Source organism: Castor canadensis, chromosome 16, assembly GCF_047511655.1.
Source record: "Castor canadensis chromosome 16, mCasCan1.hap1v2, whole genome shotgun sequence".
Lineage (NCBI taxonomy): Eukaryota > Metazoa > Chordata > Mammalia > Rodentia > Castoridae > Castor > Castor canadensis.
In genome coordinates this window covers 37,952,795-37,977,310 of record NC_133401.1, presented here as the reverse complement: position 1 = coordinate 37,977,310, position 24,516 = coordinate 37,952,795, and the positions used below count along the sequence as shown (strand labels likewise).

General features: G+C 45.5%; 1 long non-coding RNA gene across 4 annotated transcripts in view; it reads right to left on the bottom strand.

The window, feature by feature from the left end:
* Positions 1 to 242: 242 nt before the first annotated feature.
* Positions 243 to 24,516, bottom strand: part of LOC141418157 (uncharacterized) — a 49,774-nt gene continuing 25,500 nt past the window's right edge. For 2 of the 4 annotated variants that reach the window (XR_012442863.1, XR_012442865.1), the window contains exons 4-5: positions 13,162 to 13,341; positions 243 to 433 (exon numbers count right to left, since the gene is read on the bottom strand). This is a non-coding gene — a long non-coding RNA (uncharacterized lncRNA). Of the gene's footprint in view, positions 434 to 13,161; positions 13,342 to 18,786; positions 19,469 to 20,850; positions 20,937 to 24,516 lie in introns of those variants that run through there. The other 2 variants (XR_012442862.1, XR_012442864.1) reach the window with 1 other exon arrangement.

The following is a 24,516-nucleotide window of genomic DNA, read 5'->3' as shown; positions in this document are numbered from 1 at the left end:
CTGACACCTAGAGTGATTGACTAGACCATCTAGGTTTGTGTAGGTGCACTCAGTGGTGTTTCCACAATGACAAAATTGTCTAAGAAGACATGTCTCAAAGCCTAGCCCCTTCATTAAGCAACATAAGGTTATGCATGATTCGAGGGTAATTTGATTGTTCAGATGTTCTTGTATTTGGTAACATGTCTGCAATCCTGATCACATACAGTGCTGTTCAAAAATAGAAAATAATGAACGTGCTCTATGTTTTAGTAAAATATTTATTTGGGAACTTATTATTCTTTCATTCAATAAACAAGAGATGGCATAGGGCTAGTGAAAATGAGTGCACAAAGAACATTTAAAAAGTGTTGAAGAGGTTCAAGGAGAGTTCTTTCTTCCACGGTCTCTCTGCACTTTCTATGGTGATTTGCATTTGCTACATGATGTCATTCTAAACAAAGAAACATTAAATTTTATTAGCTTTAATTTACTGCCCATCTTTACACTGTCCTGTTCCAATTTTAACACAAATGCCAGAGCATTTAACACATAAGCAAAATCACTGAAATTACAGTTTGTATTATATGACTCAGCCGAGGAGGGAGCCTCAAGTCACCACAAGAGACAAATAAGGCAGATGCACGAGAGCTGAAAGGAGGAAGAGAGAAGCAGTCATGCCAGGCACAGAGCCTGGCATACTCTGAGCCTGGGGACACTAGCAGGGATAGGGCAGAAGTCACAGGTGTGGGGGTTTCACCCTGTGATCCGGGACACCTCTGCCCATTTGGGTTTGAGGTCTGCTGGGTCCCCCTCCTGCTACCCACTGGACTGACACCACCTGCCCTGGCTAGGGTGGCATGATGGTTAGTCTTGACTTCAACTTGATTGGATTGAGACATGCCTAGGAAATTAGTAAAGCACACTTCTGAGTGTGTCTGTGAGGGTGTTTACAGACAGGATAAACTGGGGTGGGGGGTGTCTGGCCTGTCCTGAATGTGGGCAGCACCATCCCATAAGCTAAGGGTCCCAGATGGAATAAAAAGGAGGAAAAGGAGAAAGCCAAGAGCACAGACACTGCCCCCCTCCGCCTTCTCTGCTTCCTGGACACCAGGAAGCGAGCGGTTTTGCTCTGCCATGCCCTACCGCCAAGGGCTGAAACCTATGCAAGCTTCTTCCCTTAAGTTCATGTATTTGTCACAGTGATGCAAAAGCCTGACTAACAAGGATGGGCTGACAGATGCCATGGCATAAGCAACACTTTCCCCACAACGTGCCTTCCAGACCTCCATGCCAGCACATGTTTGGTGTATAGAAGCCCCAGATCTTATTAAGCCTCAGCCTCCAGCTGGCCTTCCACCAGATGCACGGTGGTGCTTATTAGCCCTGGAGGGGACTGTCCCCCTGCTACAAGATGCCCCTGAGTGTGCATGTCTGATTCCTCTACTCTGCATGCCTGCTGGGTAGAGGTCGCAGTAGTCATGGGACAGGGTGGAAGGGGCACTACCAGGGGAAAGGGCATCTGAAAACCTTTTCTGAGGAGGCTGGGAGGGCAGGCTGTGTATGAGCCAAGGCTCCAGGTCCCCAGTGCATTCTCCCTTATCCCCTCAGATTTCACTTGCAGAACCAATTCAAAGACAAGATCATGAAGAATTTTGAGACCGTGATGGTAATGGTGCTGATGGTGCCCAAGTGCAGGGCCCTTCTGTCTGAGCACTGAGTCTTGTCTGATGGCATTGGTCACATGCCCATGAAGCCAGCCCTGAGTGAAATCCGCCTTGGGATGAATCAGACACAGTTCCTGCCCTTAGTTTAATTATTTAGGCAGCAAGCATGTGTTGGGCACTGTTTTGGCTAGTGGGGACAGAGGGGAGAATACTAGAGAAGCTGTCCCTGCTCTTGGGAAGCTCACAGCCTGGCCACAGGCACCCAGGGGAGGGGCTGTGAGCAGAGCCTTAGTGCTGGGAGCTATAGGGAAAATGGCAATCAGGCTGAGAGTTGGATGATGAGGTGGCCAGGCGAATAGATGGCAGAAGAATCTATCTGGCATAAACTGGGTGTGTCAAAGCCCGAGGCTGGATCCATCTTGGCTTGTTGGAAGTGCCGAGAGATTGGAGGCACTGGTCCAGCCCACAGAAAAATTCAAACCAGTTTTAACTGTAATCTCGAGCTCCTATTTGCTGCTGTGACATGAAATGCAGTTGCCTGATGACCCACCTGGGATGCACTGCTCCTGCAAGTCTGTTGGGAGCGGTTATTAGTGAAGGGTACAAATAGTTCCTGAGACTCCCCATGGATTGTTATAGAGAACACTTAGCTCCCCCCCCAAAAAATGGCTGTGCCAGCCAGGTTCAGGGAGAGTGCTGCTGGCCACCAGATACCCATGTTAGGGGGATCCTGTCCCCATTCCTTGCCTCCCAATTCTGAACCCTCCAATCAGTGCAGAACTGCTTTCTGCATCCCTCCTCCATGTTTGAAGCTCTCACCCCTGCAGCTTAAGACTTGCTGTACCCTAGTCTCATGTCCTGGCATAAGCCTTGTGTTCACTGAGAAAATGAGAGATCCTCCTGTGGCAATATTTATAGTTTTAAAAACACTGTGTGGCAGGTAGTGTGGCTTGTCTAGGACACCTGAGCTCTTTTTATACATGTCTTCCTGTTTTGCCACTTGGCTGTGACCTGGCCATGGAAAACAGAGTAGATATGTGTACTTTGTGCTCATTGTATAACAAATGTACAAAGTGAATAGAATAAAATAAATGCATGCAAATTAGCAAAAAAAGGTGGTGCGGGTGGTGGTGGGGGAAGGAACTTCAGCTCCAGTCTTTCTAGTTCATGAGAGGTGAAAAGAAAGCCTCTTTACAGAAACACATTTTCAAGCTACTCTGATTGGACTGGGAACTTCTCTGAGCCAATCAATGTGGTCAGGGTGATTCAGTATATTGATCAGTTATGGTGCAGAGGCAGGTCCTCAAAGCAAGCAAGTGGAGGAATGGGGAGCTCTGAGTCCCTAAAAGGAAATTAGATGGCTAGTTCTAAAGAAGGGGGGTGGGCAGCTAGAGCACCCTTCCACAGTCCACCCTGCTCTGCCCTCCCCAAAGAAGCTCTTTCAAGATTGAGACAGACCTGGATTCTACTTCTGGCTTCTCTCCTTTGAGGTCTGTGGGTCTCTGGGCCACACCTCCTTTATAGAAATGCCGTTAAGGGGATGGAGCAAGTTGGGAGGGCTTAGAACTTGTCAGGCGCCTAAGAGGCTATAAATACCAACCAGCAGCTATGGAAACGGTGTCTTGCACCCACACAAATACACGGCCTCTGAAAATACTGACTTACTTTTTTGGAATGCACTTGTCTCTCTCATGCACACATCCTTTCCAATCCCTTTCTTTCAAAGCCCACCTGCTACCACTGCCTCTTCTGATGGGGAATGAATTCTAATCCACTTGACCTTTAGACTGTACTTCACTTATAAAATGGGCAAAGCAGTAGCCATTTTCTGAGGTTTTTAGGAGAATTAAGTGAGGTCATTCAGGCAAAGTGCCTAGTCCAAGGCATTCAATGAAGAGGAGTCTCTGTTTCTGTGTGCACACCATCTGTTGGTAATTATCTCTTAGGTGCCAGACTTTTACACTAGACCATGAGCTTCTAGATGCAGGGGCCTTGCAGGATTCACCTGCATTCCATTTTTACCCATGACTATGGCCTACTAGAGCATGGTAGAAGAGGCCAAGAGAAGTGAGCAGGCTGCTTGGGCAAAAGCCAGACTTAGCTGCTGGGAAGAGGGGAAGGTATGACTTTTTTTTTTCTTTTGTCTTCTCACTCACCCTCTTTATCACTTACTAGCTGCAGTTACTCTTGCACTTGGGTGAGACCCAGAGGTCAGGGAGGACAGAAGAGAGGTAAGAGAGCAAAAAGACCTCACTTGATGGGGCTCACCTTAAGCTATCCTCATTCAAATATCTACAGCTGACTCTCCTGGGATTTTTCAGAGACCCCGGATGCAATCCTTCAATATGGTGATGTCATCTTTTGAAACTCATTGATTCCTCTGTCTGTAACCTTCAGGATCAGCTGCCTCCTTCCAGCTCTTAAAACTCCAGCAACTGGGCCAGGTGCAGTAGCTCATATCTGTAATTCCAGCTACTTGGGAGGTAAGAAGATTGAGGCCTGAAGCCTATCTGGACAAAAGCATAAGATCCTATCTGAAAAACAGACCCAAATCCAAAAGGACAAGGGGGCATGGTTCAAGTGGTAGAGGGCTTGTGGCCCTGAGTTCAGTTCCCACTATGCTAAAAATAAGTAAATAACAGTAAAAAAAATTAAAAGAGCCCTTCTAGGTGGTTCTTTTGAACAGGCCTAAGATGGCCTCATCCCAGCCCTCTTGCCTGAGTGGCCTGGATCAAGTCCAAGGGAAAGATTCATATAGGCCTTCTACCATAGTTTGGCTCTTGAGTGTCCTCCAAAGACCCATGTATGGAAGGCCTGGTTCCCAGAGTAGCATTATAGGCAGGTGATGGAACTTTTGAAAAGTGGGGCCTGGTTGGAGGTCTTTAGGTCATTTGGGGGTGTGCCCTTGAAGGAGGGACTCTAGGCCCCTTCTTACTCTTTTTGTTCTCTGGACAGGAAGTGAGTAGTTTTGCTTCGCCATGCACTCCTGCCATGATGAGCTGACCATTGAGGTGGAGAAGGGTGGAGAATGGAGAATGGGAGAGGAGCTGGGCCTGGAGTCCCACCATTACCCAAAGAGTACTTTTTCTGTTACTTCAAGTTGAGAGGGATTTCAGTAGATGATTCAGAGGACTTGATTTCTGTCCTTGGCACTCAAAGGATACAGTAGTGGGCAGTGTCTGCTTCCTGCTCAGAAAGTTGGTAAGAATATCTTTATGATCTTGCAGACCATTCTTAACAGTAGACATTCAAGAAAGGTTGATGTTTCATTGGGACTAGCTAAATTTCTAGAATTTCTTTAGGAAGCATTCTGTCACTAACAAATAACTGATATTCTCAGCTTATAAAGAGAAAAGGTTTTATTTTGTCCCACTTTTAGAGGTTCCAGTCTGTGATTAGTTGTCCTCACAACTTTCAGGTTTCTGGCAATTATTGTTATTTTTTTAAAAACAGCAAACAAGTGATCAGAACTATAGGAAGCTTCCAGTAGCAGCAGTGCCTAAAGATGCATCTGCTGGAGTATGCTCTGGAATTTTACTCAGCCACAGTAATGAGGTTCTAACCAGGAGCAGTGGCACCTCCAGCATCTCAGTGGGGCATGTGAGCGCATACGATCCAGCCTATGTGTGGTAGCAGCCTCCCATCTTATAAATAGCTACCCTATTTTCTTTTGCTCCTTCTACCTTTTGCTCTTCAGCCCTTTCAACATCATTATAACCAATTCCCTATATTAAATACCTACTATCTGAAATAACTAAAGTGGTTTCTGATTCTGATTGTGCTAGTTGATTCTTGATCCCCCAGATCTGTTTTGTGTTCTGCCCCCATATTGATTCCGTGTTTCTAGCCTCCTATCAATTATGTGAGTCCTGATAGCTCTTCCTAAAAGTTCACTTTCCCTTTAAAAGTGTGTTTCTGTGACTTCTCATCAAGAATCCTGACTTTAAAACCAGTAATTCAATTTCAGCTTTAGGGGTTTAAAAGTAAAAATAATAGCTAATATTTATTAAGATTTTTCTGTGTGTCTGCCACTAAGCTCAATCATCTCTGTTTTTCAAAAATTATTTGTCTACAATTAGGCGAGGTAGATAATATTACTAGCACCATTTTACATGCAGGAAAAGGAGATCACAGTAAAAGTTAAGTCATTTGATTACGCAGCTAGGAACCAGTAGAGCCATGATTTGGGCTACAGTCATCCAATGAAAGAGCTCTCATTTTAAACTAATAAACTCTATTGCCTAGTAACACATTAAATATGCACTTCAATTGTAAGATGCCTTCTAATTTTAGAAACCTAAACTCCCACACCATTGTACAATATGTATATAAATGCTAAAGTTTTTCACTCTGGCAATTTGCTGGTGAGGTAGCATTGACAAAAAAGATGGGATCATTTTCAAGTCTAGAAACCAATTTTTCTTTGAAGCCAAAATACTTTCATTAAATTTCAATTATAGTGCCTAAAATTCCTAGCATTCCATCTCCTTGCATTAGGGCATCCTATCCCCAGAAGTCCCTTGGGGAAGGGTGAACAAGGTACTCCATAAAAGAGTATAAAGGATATGGTCTTCGATTATCCAAAACATTCCCCCAGGAACTTCTTCCTTCTTTGGTAACACTCTTAAGCTCTTTTCTCTTTAAGGTAGGCACATGACTCAGTCTTGACCAATCATAGTATTCCATTCCCTCCGGCTACATACAACCATAGACTCTTGGTGTGTGATAGCTACTTGGAATGATGGGTTTCTGTGGAAAGTTTGGGAGAAAGGCAGACAAGAGCACAGGCTGAACAGATTCAGTTGGCATTATGGAGTCAGAAGGTTGTACAGTATATTATTTTCTTTGTTCCTAATGCTCTCATGTATGGGACCTCACTGAGTGGGAGCAGCTGTTCCTTCCAGGACCAGCCATCTTTCAGAGATAGCAGATGAATCCCCTTTAGTTTGCCTTTTCATATGCCAACCAAGCCATCTTCCTACCACTTCTTCTATTAAACCCTCATGTATCAAGCCACTGTTCCCTGCCTCAATTACCACAAGGTAGCTCTGATGCCTAGAGTCCTCTGAAATTATTCAAACTAGCCAATCCTAAATGTTCTTCCCATAGGAAGGCTTCTAATCAAGCATCCCCTTGTCCCTCTGCTTGCTGCCTGACCTGTGGTTCCCCAGTGGCCTGCATGACTTATTGGGTCTCTTATTCCTAGGATCTCCGAGTATAAGAACTTCTGCCTTTATGACAGTCACTGTTGTGTCTTCATGTTGCCTGATTTATTTTAATACCTCATTAAAACAAATCCCAGGTGCTTTTTTTTGTGGTACTTGGGTTTTAACTCAGGTTCTTGTGCTTGTTATGCAAGCACTGTACCACTTGAGTCACATCCCCAGCCCTCCCAGGTGCATTTTAAAACGAGGTGCTCATGTTCAAAATCCACCTGCCTTACTGATCTCCTGCAGTGGGACTAAGCTCAAAATTCCCTCTCTCTGAGTCTTAGCCATTGCATCAAGAAAAATGAAAGGGCATCCCATGATCTCATTGTAGAGTACTTAAACTCAGGTTTCTCTTCCTCTTCTTATAAAGTCACTAATGTCATTAGAAAGGGCCCACCTCATGACTCATCTAGCCTCAATCACCTCCCCAAAGCCCCAACTTCCAAATACCACCAACCTATGCATTTAGGAGTTAAGGTTTTGACACATGAACTTTGGGAGAAGAATGATAATAACTGCTTCATGTGGTTATCGGGAGGAATCGTGGAAACCCAAACAAAAGAAAATCCAAGTACTCTAAACTTAAAGTTGTTCTGTCCACATGAAGCATTACAGTAGCCTTCTCCCCTGACCATGGTTTTGTTTTCCGCAGTTTAGTTACCTGCAGCTAGCCATGGCCCAAAAATATTACATGGAAAGTTTCAGAACTAAACAATGTGTAAGGTTTAAATTGTAAGGTATTCTGAAAAGTGTGGTGAAATCTTGTGCCATTCCATCTGGGAGGTGAGTCATTCCTGTGCCCAGCATATGCAAACTGTATACATGACCTGCCCACTAGTTACATAGTGGCCATCTTGTAGCAGCATTAACTCCATATTGAAAAGTCTGTCAGCTCTGGAAGACAGCAGACACAGAGTGGACACAAACAGCCTAAAAGCACATAGGCGGCAGGAAGGAAACACATGGTCTGTTAATGAAAGGCGTAAAGATGGCTGTCTACACTAACAAGAAGTTGTTTGAATTACAGAAACCTCAGGAGGTCTGGATAGCATCAGCCAGAGACAGCTGACCCTCATGACACCTGGCCTGCAATTCAAAAACAACCTCTTGAATTTATTTGCATCCCCTTTCTCCACCTGATGTTGGACGACAGTCTTCCATCTTCCCATCAGCTAGCTTTTCAAATGCAGTTGTCTCCCTTGCCTGAACACCTTGTCTCTTGATTCAATTGGCCTGTCACACAGAGAGCAGATGAACATGGGTTCGGTTATCAGAGCCACTGTTGTGGAATCACAGTGCTTGTGGTTCAAGTAGCTCTTACAGAGCAGCCCAATGCCATATCACTTCATCTTACCATGTAGGTGTTGTATCATCTCACCTTATCACAGGGGCTGGGGGAGGGGTGTAACTCAGTGGGTGAGTGCTTGCCTAACATTCATGAGGCTTTGGGTTCAATCTCAAGCACTACAAACAAATCAATCAATCAATCAATCAATCAACGGTGACTATAGTACAATAAGACATTTTGAGAGAGGGAGAAAGACCTCATTCACATAACTTTTATTGCAGTATATTATTTTAATTGTTCTATTTTATTATTGGCTATTGTTGTTATTCTCTCACCGTGCCTAATTTATACTGTCTTGAACATGTCCACATGGATAAGGGAGGACTGTTGTATCATGTTATTCTTCACTGGCAATACAGAGATGACCATGAGAACATAAAGAACAGGCAGCTTCAGGTTAAGGCAAGGGGAGCGAGAGAGAGTACCCTGATGGGAGCACACATTCCCGATCCCTTAAAAGACAGGGAGGTAACAGCCAGAGAAAGGGAGACCAAGGAGAATTCCCAGCCAAATGGAGAGAACCACAGGGTGTGGAGCTGCAACCCAAAAGCGTGGAGCTCCAATCTCTTCACTAAGTTCCTCTGGTCTACCTTGGCTTGGGTGAAAAGTATTTAAAGACAGAGGGGTTGAAGGGGAGAAGACAAGAAAGTCAGGCTCCAGAAGTTTCCAACAACTTACAGGAGTCAACTGTCAAACTTCGATGCTTTGCTTTGAGCATTCTTGGCTATTCTCAGCTAGGGCTGAAAATTGCTTTCTCAGAATAAGATGATAACATCAAGCATGCGGGAGGGGCAGAGAGATGGCACCCCTGTGCCCTGGTGGAGACTGTATAAATTAATATTCCTGTTCGAGTGGCGACTTGGCATTGAGTATCAAAAATCCTAAAAGGGTCTGTTATTCTTTGGCCAGTAATTCCACTCTTGGAATTTATCTTAAGGATTGACTCAGACCAAGTGCACTAAGATGTAGATACATGGATACTTATCACAATATTTATAACAGCAGAATACCGGAAATGATCTAAAATATCCATCAATAAGGGATTGTCTAAATAAAGTGTTGCATTCCTACTACAGAATGCCACACAGACTTCTACAGAGGATGTTGCAAATCCACATTTGTTGACAGGGGAGAAGTGCCTGTGGGATGTTGAAAGAAAAAAAATACCAGTTGAAAGTACATATAGCAGAAGTGTATTTCTGTCAGATTATACAGATCTATAAATCTACATGTAAATGTGCAGGGAAAGGTTTGGAGTGATGACACCAAAATCTAGTCTGTGGATATCTCTGGGTAGGGAGATTATGGGGGATGGAGCAGGAATTTTGCTTTCATTTTTATGCTTTTGTACTATAACAAGACATAGACCATTTTATTCAGTAGAATTCCTAGAGTGAAGCTTCTCAGCCTTGGTAATGGAAAATTCTTTGTTGTAGGAGTCAGTCTTGTGCATTTGTAGGATGTTTAGCAACATTTCTGATTTTGGTCCAAAAATGTCAATAGTACTTTCTTCCCTCTACCCCAACTTTGACAATCAAAAGTGTCTCCAGACATTGTCATATGTCTCCTGGTGGGAGGGGGCGAGCCTTGGAGGCAAAATCATTCCTGTTTGAGAACCACTCACCTAGAGGAAGGCTAAATCATAGTAGATGGTAAGGCTGTTGCCAAGAGAAGCCTTGGAAAGTAAAATCAGGTGACATTGCCTAGCTGGTGATGAGGAAAAAGCACAGAGATGCCTGAAGAATAGCCAGGTGGTGGAGGGCCAGATGGAATTCCAATGTATTATTTTTTTGGCCTTTTCTTGAGTTCACAATCCTGAGCAAGAATGGATGTCCTGTGAGAAAATGTGATTAGGCCAAACCAAGATGGCAGGCTTGGGTGAGGAACAGGCTCTGTGAAGATCAGCAGGAGCTCAGTGGGGAGCTGGCAACATCAAGAGATGTCCCTAAACTCTGAGCAAGGGGTTCTGGTTCTCCCAAGTTTTGGATTGCCAACACACAGTCTGACCAGCTCATTCAGGCTTTAACAACTCCAGCTGCCATATTCTTTAGTTGTCAAGTGCTATTGATGTCTCCATCCAAAACAAAGTGGTCTGCAGTTTGTTAGCCCTAATGTTGTGCCCATGATGGACCTCTGAAAAATAAAAACTACCAACACTTACTAAGGTTGTAACTGCATGCCAGGTATGGCTCATAGACCTTTTAAGCATGTTACTCCTTTAATCCTCACAGCAAGGCTGTGAGATAAATCGTGACCCTTCCCATGCTGCAGATGGGGAAACTGAAGCAGAGAGCAGTTAATACAAGTGCCCAAGGAACCCCTAACTAGTTTGTGTCAGAACTGGGATTTAGCCTCAGCCAACCTGAGCCTGTGGTCTTAACCACCCACTGTTCTGTCTCTGAAGAGGTATGGATAGGGCCAGGAAGGCCCAAATCAGGAGTGACAACATTCCTGACCACTGTGCTCAACTGCCTGCTTAATGCAAACACCTGCCACTGGTTCAGGGTCCTACATACGCCAGTAAATAAGAGGTGCTTTACGCACACCATCTTAATTCCTCACAACAGCCACATGAAGCCAGCCCTATTATTACTATGGATAAGGCATCCTTAATCTGAAAGGCAGAAATTTGAAATGCTTCACGCTCTGACATGATACCACAAGTGGAAAGCTCCATACCATGAAGACTTATTTCATGCACAAAATTATCATTATTATTTTTTGAGGTACTATGGTTTGAACTCATGGTCTTGTGCTTGAGTGTGTAAGAAAACACTACCTTGAGCAGTGCCTCCAGCCTTTTTGCTTTAGTCATTTTTCAGATATTGTTTTGTGCTTTCGGTCCAGGCTAGCCTTAGAATGTAATTCTCTCACCTATGCCTCCCCAAAAACTGGAGTTGTCCAGTTCATCTCCCTGACAGAGCTAAGATAACAGGCATGTACCATTGCACTCACCTTGTTCTTTGACATAAGTTCTCACTAACTTTCTGTTTACACAGGCTGGCTTTGAACTGTGGTATTCCTATCTCTGCCTCTCAAGTAGCTGATATTACAGGTGTGACCCACTATGCCCAGCCACTATTTTTAAAATCATACAAAGTTGGCCAGATGTAATGGCACATGGCTGTAATCCCAGCACTTGGGAAGCTGAAGCACAAGGAAGCTGTAGCCCAGCCTGGGCTACACAGAAAGTTCCAGGCCAGCCTGAGTTACACAGTAAGACCATATCTCACAAAAACATAAAAATTACCTCAGGCTAGGTATGCAAGGTCTACATGTAAAAAGTGACTTGGGTCCCATCCCCCAGATATCTCATTATGCATATGCAAATATCTGGAATCCCAAACAATTTTGGTCCTAAACATTTTGGATAAAGGATACTCACTCAACCCACACTCGTATTTTATAGATGGGGAAATTGAGGCCAGAGTCACTGTTCTCTCCTTTGCACTAACACCAAGGCCCTTTGATCTCTCTGTTCCCTCTGTTGTTTCCTCTCCTGCAGGGGTTGTGCCTGCCTCCTCTCTCTCATCTCTTGCCCTCTGTGCTGAGCTCCAGAGGCCATGCCAGAGTGCAAAGTGTGCTTATTACTTTCTGTCTGCCAGTGCCTGAGCCCCCTTCCTGGGTCGGTATAAGTCCTGGTGAGCTCCACCTCTCTTTCTATAGAATCAACAAGGCAAACACATTTCCCTGCAATGATCCAGCCCGTCTAATGACCCCTTCTGGGACACAAGCTGGATAAGGGACAGAGAGAAGCAGAAGTCCTTCTAGATTCCTTTTATCACCATAGTAGTGGCCTAGTGGATCTTGAATGCTGGACAGCGACACTGCCATTTTCTTTCGGTTGGTTTTAGCATGATATATCTATGGAGAATAAAGTGATAAAAGGGTTTCTCATGTGGGGCATTTTCTTCACATCACAGAGATGATTACAATGAAATGTTACGCATCAGTGACAATGGCGTTTCATAGAAGTGGCTTCAAGACTCAAATTAGTGTGGTGGCACATTCAGGAGGCTGAGGTAGTATTGCAGGTTCAAAGACATCCTGGGCTACCTACTGAGGCCCTGTCACAAACAAAGCAGAAAAGACTCATACAACTCCTCGAGATCTGCATCTTTGGTTTTAGAAGCTGAAATTGGGTTTAGAATCATCTCAGTCATTGCATTTATTCTTTTAGCATTTGACTAGCACCTACTCAGGAAGGCTTGTGCTTAGAGATGACCTCTGTCCAGGGGAGGAATTGGATAAGAGCTGTTTGACATAGTAGTGCCTGGAGGTGCTGGGAGCAGTTTGGAATAACAATGATAATAAACAAGTCTTACTCGTTGAGTAATTACCATGTGCCAGGTATCGAACTGCTTTGACGTAACACAAACATATGCATTTAAATTTGATCTTCAAACACAGTAGAGGAAAATATATTGGTTGTATAGCAACTGTGAGACACTGGGCAAGTTATTTCATGTCTTTGTACCATGAAAATAGTAATAGAACCTACCTCCTTAGTGTGTTGAGATGAAGGACTTCCTAAAGGAGCTGCTGAATACCAGGCCTGTGGTCAGATGAAGACACTGAATCTCAGAAAGTTGAGCCCACTTGCCCAAACCCTATGTTTGATGAGTGAACTTTCCTGATCTCCCTGTGTGCCAGCACTGTGCTAGGGGCTGGAAATGTGGCCCTATTCACAACAGACATGGTCCCTTTCTCAGCTGGAACAGTTCCATGTTCAACTCAAAAGGCTCCAACTCTGCCCCCAGTGCTGGTGGCTCATCAGGAAAGGGTCACAGAAAGCTGTTTTGGGGAGCCCCTCCAGCTGACTTCCAAGGCATAATGAGGGACTTGGTAGATGGAAGAGCTGAGCCGGGTGTGTTATGCTGTGGGAACAATGTGTGTGGCAATCCACTGCATAGACCTTTCTTTTTCTTGTTTGTCTGCAGAGGAACATATATTTTACCTTCCTTTGTCATCCAAGTGCTGAAACAGCATCCTTTGTACAAAGAAGTAGGTCACATTTTCAGCTCCGAAGAGGAAATTCTACCTCAGTTGTGACAGGGTGTGAAACAGCCACCTCTACCGCCTCCCACGTGGTCCTATCTCCCTGGAGTCTGCTGTTCCCAGAGACATATTCTTCTTTCTGCCAATGAATACAACATGCAGGAGACTTCATTAGCAGCCCCTGAGCTAGCCCTAACAATGGTGGGGGTGGGGCAGAACAGGGATGGCCTAGCTGATACATACTAGCTGGGAGGTGACTTTTCCCAGGAAAAGAAAACTCAGGCAGTTAACCTTGCCAGAAAGCATTTCCAGTCTCACCCCCACTATGATCTATTCAACAGAGCTTTGGGGCCTTCTCTTGGGAGGCTGCAGAAGATCTGAGATGTCTCTGGATGAAAGTAAACCTAAGCCTTGGTGTTGGGTCACACCAAGAATTTGTAGCCATGGTCTCCCTGCTGCCTGCACAAGCTATCTGGGACTACCAAGGACATTCCTGGGCCAAGGCAAGAGCCATGTCATCAAATGTTAGATTTAGAATAAAGACACCAAGTACTTTAGGGAAGCAAGTGATGCAGTGGAAGCATTGTGGATTTAGAATAGACTGGATCAGTAAGCAGAATGGTCTGAAAAGGGACCTAGAATCTTACTTTGTGTTGGCTAAGCAATGTGCTATGGGGGTGGGGGAGGCAACCTGTACCCATAACTAGTGACTCTATGGTACCACCATGACAGGGGAGTTGTAATATCCCAATGACCCTTAAGGTCCCTGGGTGCTGGCAGTCATCATCCCCAGACAACCTCTGCACTATGGTTTATATATGAAGTGAGCTCCTTGGGGGCTCTGTCTTGTCCTGCTGCTCCCTTTGCTTCCTGTCCACCAGGAAGTGAGTAGCCTCTCCCACATGCTCCCTGCCATGAGGTGCTTCACCATGGGGCCAGAGTCAATAGAGCAAAAGCCCATGGACTAAAATCTCAGAAACTGTGAGTCAGAATAAGTAATTCCTTTCTTTAAGTTTGTTTTTCTCAGGTATTTTGTCACAGCAATGAAAAGTATGACTAACACATTCTGTGAATAGCCAGCTCTGCTACCTGAATTGGAGCAGACTATGACTCTGCACCGATGGGTCACTCTCATGTTTGTCCCTGTACTCTAGAAGGAAGGGGATACTGAGAAGGGGATACAGAAGCTTGGAAAACTTCTGTCTTGCACCTTGAGGCCTCATCTGGCCCACTGGGAGATGTGTACTTGCCCTGTCTTCCCACCCTGGTGGAGATAGAATAAAGCCCTGGTTGTGGAGAGCCGCATCCTATAAAAGCCCCCCTGGGCGAGGGCCTTCAGGAGTTGTTCTGCCAAAGCTCTTTCCTGTATAAGTATCCCAGGACTGTGGCCACGAATTTCCACAGACTTGGGACTTAAAACAAACAGGTATTTATTCTTTCACAGATCTGGAGGCTATAAGTCCAAAACAGAGGTGTTCAAAGCCAGGCTCCCTCTGGAAGCTTGGGGGAGCTCATTCCACACTTTTTTCCTAACTTCTGGTGGCTGCTGGCAAGCCTTGGTGTATCTCGGCATATAGTCCCATCACTCCAGTTTCTGCCCAATCTCACATCATTGTCTCCTCTTTGTGCGTGTGTTCTCCTCTGTGTGTCTTTCATAAAGATGTGTCATCAAATTTAGAATTCACCCAGATAATCCATAATATTTTATCTCAAGATCCTTAGTTATCAGCCAGCTGATGGTGGCTAACACCTGTAATCCTAGCTACTTGGGAGGCTGAGATCAGGAGGATCATGGTTTGAGACCAGCCTAGGCAAATAGTTTGAGAGACCCCATTTCCAAAGTAACCAGAGTAAAGTAGAATGGAGGTGTGGCTCAAGTGATAGAGTACCTGCTTTGAAAGTGTGAAGGCTGAATTCAAAGCCCAGTCACACCAGAACTGGTGTAACTTCCTAGCTGTGTGGCCACCAGAACAAAAAATCCTTAGTAATATACAGGTCCCAGGGTTTGAGTGGAGGAGCCACCCTCAACCCATCATAAATCCCTTCCAATTTCTCTAGCAAATGGAATGGGTCTTATTATTTTACCAACTAGAAAGGGGTAAGGGAGAAGAACCCATGATGTGTCAGGCACTTCTACATTTATTATCTCAATCCTCTTTCAGGTGATGAAATAGAGGATCAGAGACGTTATAGGCAGCTTGTCCATGGCCACACAGCTAGGAAATTTTACACCACAGCATTAGATGCCCAAGTCTGTCTGTGTCCCTTTTGGTCTCCCTGATCACTCTCAGCATGTGGGACAGATTGTACAACATCACATGGGTTGAGGAAGATGCTTTATTGGAGAAGGGGACACACATGTGTGCTAATGGCCAGTGAAAAGTGAGAAGACAGGGAATACCTCAAGCTCCCATAAGCCACTAGAGAGGAGGGCCAGAGCTAGGACACTGAGGATGAGACAGAGTGCTGAATTGGAGAGAGAGTCAGGCAAAGGCTTCATAGGAGAGCCTGGGAGGCATTTGCTCTGGGCCTGGTGACAGCCATTGCAGTGTTTAGAACTTTTACCCTAAAGGCTCCCTGTGGTGCTGGGGGTGTAGCTCCACAGTGGGGCACTTGCCTAGCAGGTTGTATGGTTTTGGAGTCCACACCCAGAACTGTAAAATAATATAAATAAAACAAAATTTGTCATATGAGGAAATACTAGACAAGCACAAATTGTGCCAGGGTCATGACAGGTGAAGATGGACCAAGGAACTGTCTCAAGGAAAAGGGAATTAAAGGGACAAAGCCACAAGATGAAATGTCCAGCTCAGACCTTTCTTTGGGGCCAATAGGCAGAATGTGAATAAGGTCTATAGATTAGCTACTAGTACTGTATCAATACCACCATTAAAAAAAATAATCAATAAGATAGGTTTTATTGAATGTTCACTTTGTTTTGCGGTTCTATATTAAGTTTACATTCTTATAATACAGACTATATACTTTCTTCTTTTTTTAATTATTCATTTATTCACATGTGCATACATTGTTTGGGTCATTTCTCCCTCCTGCCCCCGTCCCCATCCTCTCCTCCCCTCCCTCCCAGTACCACCATTTTTTAAATACCACTGTTTTTGATCATCATAATATAGTCATGGGAGACAGTATTTCTGTTTATAGGAAAGTACCACTGAAGTACTTAGGAGTAAAGGGAGCATTGCCCTGCCACTTACTCCAATGTTTTACAGAAAACTTGCATGCAGTCATCCCATGGTATTGGAGGAGGACTTGTTTCAGAACCCTGCTGTGGATACCAAAATCTGAAGATGCCTAAGTCTCTAATGTAAAATTTGCACATAACCTCTGCACATCATCCCTACACTTTAAATCCACTCTAGATGACTTAGAATACTGGGCCCAATGTAAGTGCCATATAAATCGCTGTTAAACTATATCATTTAGGGAATAAATGACCAGAAAAAGTCTGTACATGTTCACTGCAGCTACAATTTGTTCTGAGTATTTCTGGTCTGCAGTTGGTTGAATCAGTGAATACAGAACCTATAGATACAGAGAGACAAAGAATGGCAAAATGAATGTGAGAAGCTGAGTAAAGACTATGTACAAAGGCTTTGTGCTATTCTTGCAATTTTTCTATAGGCTTAAAATCTATGTCACAATAAAACAGGAAAAAAGGTGAGATGGCCCTGTAGAGAGCTGGCTTAGGAGGGACACGTAGGTAGGAGTACCGGCCAGGCTTGCAGCAGAGCGGAAATAGAGAGTGGGAGTACTAGTAGGTGGGCAGCAGTGGTGGGGAAGGTGGGGAGACTGGAGGTAGTGGGTCCTCCATATCCATGAATTCTGTATCAAAAAAAGTAATACAAGAATAAAAAATGATTTGAAAATCCTTTAAAATATAGCACAAAAATAATTTGCATTGTATAAGATGTTATACAGCGTGTAGATGTAATTTAAAGTATGCGGAGAATGTGCATAGGGTCTATGCAAATACTACGTCATTCTGTGTGAGGAATTTGAGTATCCGCGGATTTTAATATCTGGAACACTCTTGGGTACAGAGGGATAGCTGGACATTTTGAAGGTAGAGCCACCAGGACTCCTGAAATTGGTCATGGAGGCCGAAATAGAGACAGTTATCAAGATCTTTCTCTTGAAGAGACCTTTTCCTGTGGGGAAGAGGCTAGGGTGTAGAAGTATATTTTACAGGGAAGATGGAGAACCTGTGGCCAATAGCAGCAAAAGACTACTTGTTGAGTGCTTCCTTGGGTACCAGGCACTGAAGGCATTTTAGATACATCATCCTTTCTTCTTACAATATCCTTGTGAGGTGTGTACCATTATCCCCATGGAAAGCATCATGTATCTAAGGCTCAGAGAGGTGAGGAGACTCTCCCAGGGTGACACAGTCAGTCAACAGCAGAGGTGGGTTTAAACTAACTCCACCCTTTGCTAGAGAACCTGTTTCCTATCACATCTTGCCCAGCTTCCCACAGGACTGAGGTCTCACCTTTTTGACAAGAAGCCATGCAGCTGCCTTTTCCTGACAGCTGCAAGGCTACTCTCTGAGGGATGGAGTACTTTGTTGCCAATCCAGCCCCTTCCAGGAAGGAGCCCCTGAATAACAGGATTCCACTCATCCTCTCTTCTGACATGCAAAATTAGACCTGGCTGCCCCCAGAGAAAGTCCTTTGGCTCCCTGCATTCTTGTTTTTCCTTCTCTGAAAACAGGTCCTGAGAGGGTGGGGTTCAGCATCCTTGGGGCCTCATCCACTCCCTGGATGGGTGCCTGCTTGGGCTCCCACACTGTCATTGTTCCTAACAGAGATAAATAAATAGCAATGACTGTGAGTCATCAAGAGCCAACTGGGTGCCGGGTTTTCTCTGTACCCAAGTCTGACTTCTCTAGGCCTCAGTAAAGTAGATCTTCCCATCCTCATTTTCAATAGGCAGTCAGAGACCCCACAAGTGCCTGTCTGAGGTTCAAAGCTGGGATGTGGCTTAGCCAATATTCAGCTCAGCTCTGGATATGAAACTGATACACAACACTGGTACTCAGTAATGACTTTTGAATGGACTCAGGTTCCAGAGGTTCTAATCTCAGAGCTTCATCCTGTCTCTGAGCTTCAGGACTATAAAGACAGGTTAAGCTGAAAGGCACAAGAGGTTTTGCTTTGCTGGCTCCAGCTCCCTCATGCCATAGGATCTGGGTTCTAACATCTATCCTCTGCTTGCTTGCTCTGTTCCAGCACAGCCTCATCCTGCCACACCCAGTGCAGCCCAGGCCAAGGACATGGCCTGAAAAATGCTCTGCTTCTGATCCCACCTGGGTCTGCCTCTCTGGATCATCCTGGCCTAGAAGGAGAAAGTGGGAGGTAGAGGCTGGGAGAGTGGGTGAGGCTGGGTGTAGGTGGGCCAGTAGAACACAGAGAGCTACTTCTCAGAGGGTGGAAGGGGTTGGCATGCTTGCTGCCTTAAGCCTGGACAAGCTTCTCTGAACACTGCACAGCCTGGAGAAATAGACAGGCTATGTTTGATTCCGTGGCTAGGAACCTACTGTGTCTAGGCCATCAGCAGGGCTGGTTGCTTGCTGGGACAAAGGACCCTCATCTTGTTGGCTCAGTATAATAAAGGGTGTTTCTACCCTTGTCTTTGTGCATGATGTCTGGGGATTACTTTACAATACTCCAGCAAACAATTTAAGAGTAGAGTGGGAGTATTCAATGGAAAAAGACTGGAAATGTTGATAATTTTTTGAAGTTGAATGCTGGATGGCTAAGGAGAGTTATTATACAATGCTCTCTACTTCTTTTGTATATTTGAAACATAGATGTATGTTTATTTCTCCCCCGTACAAAGTCCCACACACAAAGTCCCCATACAAAGGCTCATGTTTCAGGCCTGTAGCTCTCCTAGGTGGCTTTCCTCCAATGGTTGCTCTGGGACACAGGCTTTTTCTATTTTGAAGCTCTTTCACCGTCTTGTGACCTCATCCAAATAGCTCACTGGGAGAAGGAAAGGACAGCATACCTGCTACTTCATAACACTTCATCCTGACAATGCCATGCATCCCTTCTGTTCATGCATTGGTAAGGACTAGTCACATGATCCGCAAGGGATCCTGGGAAATGTAGTTTCTGGCCAGGCGGGTACTTCTAGTACCACCATGTGAATTTTGTTGGTCAACTGATCGTCTTGGCTATATCCACCATGTACAGTTCAGTTGTGTCAAAGATGATGTTCAAGAGGGTGGGTGGCCTGGTCTCCTGTGAGAAGATAGGAAAGGGGTTGATAAGGATAAATTTGTGGGTTGCTGCTACAGGTTTCCAAACTTGTTTCCAGACATGCCTAGGAAACAGTCTTGGCAAGAGGGAAGTCACCAGAGCTCCCTGAGCATCTGACCTTCAACACACTGGTGCCACATCACAGTCTGTATTCTCCACATCAAAAGTGGCAAAAATTCATTTTGCAAAATGTTGTCATTGGGGAGAAATGGGCACAATGTACAGGAATCTCTATGAATTGTTTGAATAAATAATTATCTCAATAAAAGTTAATTTAAAAGAAGAGACCCTGGATGACTCCTAGCACATACTGGGTGGTCAATAAGGCTGGTCCTGAAGAAGCTGGATTGCAGCCTTGACTCTGCTGAGCTGTGGGTGACCATGGACACAAGACAGAACCTCTGTGTCTCAAGCTTTTTCATCTATAAAGGGGAGTGACAGTTGTGTTAGTCTGAGTTCTCCAGAGAGAATTCAGAATGGGGGATATGTTAATGTGATATGGGAGTTGTAAGCACGCAATCTGTAGGGTGGCCAGCAGACTGGAGGCCCAGGAAGGGTTCTACCTCTGTTTGAGGCATAATTCCTAGTTCTTTGGTAAACCTCCATCTTTGTTCTTGACCAGGCCGTAGCTGACTGGTCAAGGCTCAGCTACATGATGGAGGATAATGACCTCTTTAACATCTGTAGATGTTAGTTACCTCTACAAAATGCCTTCTAGCAACAACCAGACTGTGTGGGACTAAGTAGGTATAACAGCCCAGCTAAGGTGACACACATAAAATTAACCCTCACAGCACTCACAGTCCATGTGAGAGGAAGCTGTGAGAATAGGGTTTGGAACGTTGCATGGTGCTGTAGGAACAGAGCCAAATTGGTGTTAGCCATTGATCTTGTTGGCTGTGAGCTGCTTGAACACACATAATGATAGTTATGTGGGTCCCCTGTGCCTGACCCCAATGGATAAAGATGGTGAGGGCATCAAATGTGGCCCTAAGAGCTCAGAGTAGGGCTGTGAGAGCCAGAAATACAGATAATAATGGCAGGGCAGGCACAGGAGGCTATAGAAACCAGAGAAAAGGGGTGAGCCAGAGAGATGTTTCCTAGGGAAGGGGACAAAAGTAGTTTGTTTTCAGTGCTAAAGCAGAAGTGCCAGGTGAAGAAAGAAGGGCCAGGGAGGAGAAGCAACATTCTAGGCAGAGGACCAGAGGTGCAAGAGAGGTCTGGAACGAGGCGGAACGGTCACATGCATGGCAGACTACTACAGAGAGGTGGCTTTTCTCTTCACAGGAGCCATGCCTCCATGAGCACTCTCCGCGCAGGCACTGTGCTAGGTTTTTTGCAAGATGGCTCATTTGTACTCTCACATGATTGTAGGAGGCACTGCTACCATCTTCGGTAAGCTCAGCTGGCTCTCTGTATTCAGGGACTTGACATCTGCAGCTTCACTCACCTGTAGATGGAAAACACTCAGAAAAATTGCATCTGTATTGAACATGTGCAGATTTAAAAAATGTTGTCATTGTTCCCTAAACAATACAGTGCAAGAACTATTTCCATAGCATTATACTGAGGTTTTGAGGTGATGTGAAGTGTAGGTTATATGCAAATACTATGCTATTTAAGGTAGGGATCTGAGCATCCATGAATTTGGTATTTGCAGAAGGTTCTGGAATCAATTCCCTGCAGATACTAAGGAACAACTGCAAATGCAAAGTCACACAGTGTCGGAAGTGGTGGGCCCAGATTTGAATCCAAGCAGTTGGCTCCGGAGCCCAGTGAGCACACAGGGATCCATGAGTAATCATAGAGGACTGGGAAAAGCTGCCAAGAGGCTGGGCTAGGGGTGGGTTGAGCTTGTGGAATCTGAGGCCACAGAGACAACAGAGTGGGAGTCAGGCGCAATTGAAGGTGGGAATGCCAGAGAGAGCAATCTAGACCCGCCATCAAGGGCAGAAGTTGGTCTTGTTCTTGGTAACGTTCATTGAGCATGAGTTCAGGCTAGACTCATGCCAGGCTAGATCCCTCAATCCCCTGAGCCCCACAGAGAGGTCATAATCATTTTCATTGTGAGGAAATGAGTTTACTCAGGCTGTTGGCTATGGCACCCCTAGCTGTGAGGAGGCTGGGAATGCAGAGACCCCTGGCCTGACCTCATTGTCACCATGAGTAGAACACAGTTTTGTTAGCAAGGATGTCTTGAGAACTGAATAGGGATTGGAAATTGACAGCAGCTGCTGCAGGCAGTCTCAGAGAGGTCAAGATATCAACCCAAAGTGACACAACTGATAAATGACAACTGAGACTTGAACTGCATCCAGTGTTGTAGAGCACAGCCCTCCCCCAGACTCAGTACCTCCGAGGACTCCACCTCCATGCCTGGGCACCACACAGAGCTATCCATTCACTGACACATCGCCTGCTCATTCATCACCTCCCCCACCTGCCTCCCAGCACTTGGTTCCAGCCGTTCTTTCTGTCTTAGAGTCTGATGTACATTTCCTGCCGTGGGCTGTCCTGCTTCAACTGTGCAGTCCTTGGCCACAGTCCACACCCACTCAAAACTGATTCCTGTTTTTATCTGTCATTCTTTCCAGATTCTCTGCTCTCTAGCCCTTCCTCTGCTACCCCTCTGTCCCCAGAGGCTCACTGAACCCCAAAGGTCACAGAGACAGAATGACATCATCAGAGCTCTGGACCTCATGGGGCCCAATTATCAGGCTATAAGTGGAAACGCCCTACATTTTCCCACAGGAAAGTCCCCTCCCTCTTACTGACCCACTGCTTCTGGGGACCTAGGCAGAGTGCACAGGCTCCAGCCTAAAGAGAACTGAGCTTCTTCCCCTTTCAACATCTTCCCTAACTCTCAGGCTTTCTCTGATTCTTCCAAGCCAGGTACAGGGCTGCTCTCAACAGAATGGAGACAGTGTCAGGGGGGCACACAAGCAGGTGCCAGATAGACCTGCTTGCATTGCATCCAGCTCCTCTTTCTACCTGCGTGGCTTTGGGCAGTGGCCTCTTGACACTGGGCTTTCACAGTCTTACTTTTAAGTTGAGAATCATAACAGAAATGATCGCATTAAATCACTCAAACAGTCTTCTGAGATACAAGTATTGTTCCCACTTTAAAATGAGCAACCAGATACAGAGAAAGTTAGACATCTGCCCAAGGGCAAGGTTTAAAGGGAGATTCCAGGCCTGGGTGAGAACTCTGGCATCAAGAGAGGATAAAACTGCCAAGGACTGTCTGGAGCCCAGACACTGCTCAACCAGGGGTGGGGTGGGACGGTGAGTGAGGATGTTGGGGGACACCAGGCTCCAGAGCTGACTTGGGGCAGAGGGCAAGTTCACTTCTCAGGGACTTGGCTTTCCCAGCTGTAAAATGAAGATGACAATCCCTACTCTGGAGTTGTCCTGAAGCCCTCAGGAGGTTACATCCTGGAATTCTGCTCTCCTATGTTGCAGGCTACACATTTCAGCACTCCATACCTCCCTGCATTATTTACTGTTATTTTCCTTCTCTAAACAGACCATAATTTATTAATTCACATATATTTATTGAAAATGGCTGACACCAACTTCCATCACTATGATATAAAGAAAAGGCACATCCAGCTGTAAATGGAAGGCAACTGTGGAAATAAATACAGCTGAAGCAGGAAGGGGCTCCTCAGCTGCTGGTGAGTGTTAAGGAGGTGCTAAAGGCCCCCTCAGCGACCTGCCTCAAGTGCACTTCCAGCTTGCCTGACTCCTGGTTGTTGTCAGAGGAACGCAAATTTAGTGCCTGTCTCCTACCCCACCCCCAGAAGTAGACATCCCATGGAAGAAGCTGGCTGCTTCCTCCAAAGGGCAAATCAGCCTCTCCAATTAAGCTCATACCATCCCTACACTACTGACCACAACTAAATGTGGTACGTGGCATGTGGCATGGCAGGCTCTGGCATACTGTCCCTGGTAACTATCCTGAGCATTCTGACACTGGAACTGAATGATTGCTGTGAGTACCAGGAACCTGCTGGGATCTAATATCTCTATGGTCCCCTATTGCCCAGAGAGCACATCCACTCCAGTTCTCCAACCACATGCTCTGGTTGTCAACATGTATCTTTGGCCCTCTTCCCCTACATGCAGCTCCTCTAATATCATCCTTCCTTGACTATTCCATAGACTGAATACCTTTAGGCAAGGATGAAAGGTGACTTACCCCAGCTCCTGAAGCTGAGAATGGCAGGCATAAGACAAGTAGGGTTCTAGGACCCCAATATTCAGTGCTTCTCTGTAACAATTCCTCTTCCCCATAAGCTCTGGGCCCCCAAAGTGTGACTCCTCTTCTGACTTGTCATTATTCAGATTGCTTGACTGCATGCTTACCACAACCCATCCCAAAACTTGTGTTCTCCTTCCCACATTAGAGAAAAAAACATGCAGGGGCCACAGGGCCAAGCAACTGGCTCCCACTAAAGGGCTCCTGAGAGGCAGAACCTGGATCCTCAGCAGGATGGACTGGCCCATGCTCAGAGCCAGTGCTGCATGCAGAGCCTGAGCTCAGTACAGTGCCCAGTGCATTCATCTCCTTTCAGATGAGCAAATCCCTTTCCTTTCAGTCCCATTTTGGCCACCTCATAGCTATGTCACCTCAACTAAGTCACTTTTCTGCCCCTCAGTTTTCTCACTGTGGAGTGGCCTGGTGCTGAGTAGAACTGCACTGCCCGCCTCTCCTTCCATGAAGATCCTCTAGGACGGGTGGCACGTGTCACCACAGAATGTCTAAACTTCAATCCAGGCTCAGAGAGAACAGTCTAAGGGACTACCATGGAGCGAGGCATCTTCTAGCTTCTATCACTCTCCCAACCCTGCGCCCAGCTGGGATTTCTGCTTAGCCTCTGCCACATCTATGAATAATTTAAGAGGTACTGTGTGGGTCCCTTTCAGAGTCTGTCTTAATCCCCTGGTGTGTGTGTATCTTTCTTTGTCTTGTTTTGATCCTCTGACTTGATCCCTGTCTCCAAGGATAAGTCAACCTGTCCTAATCC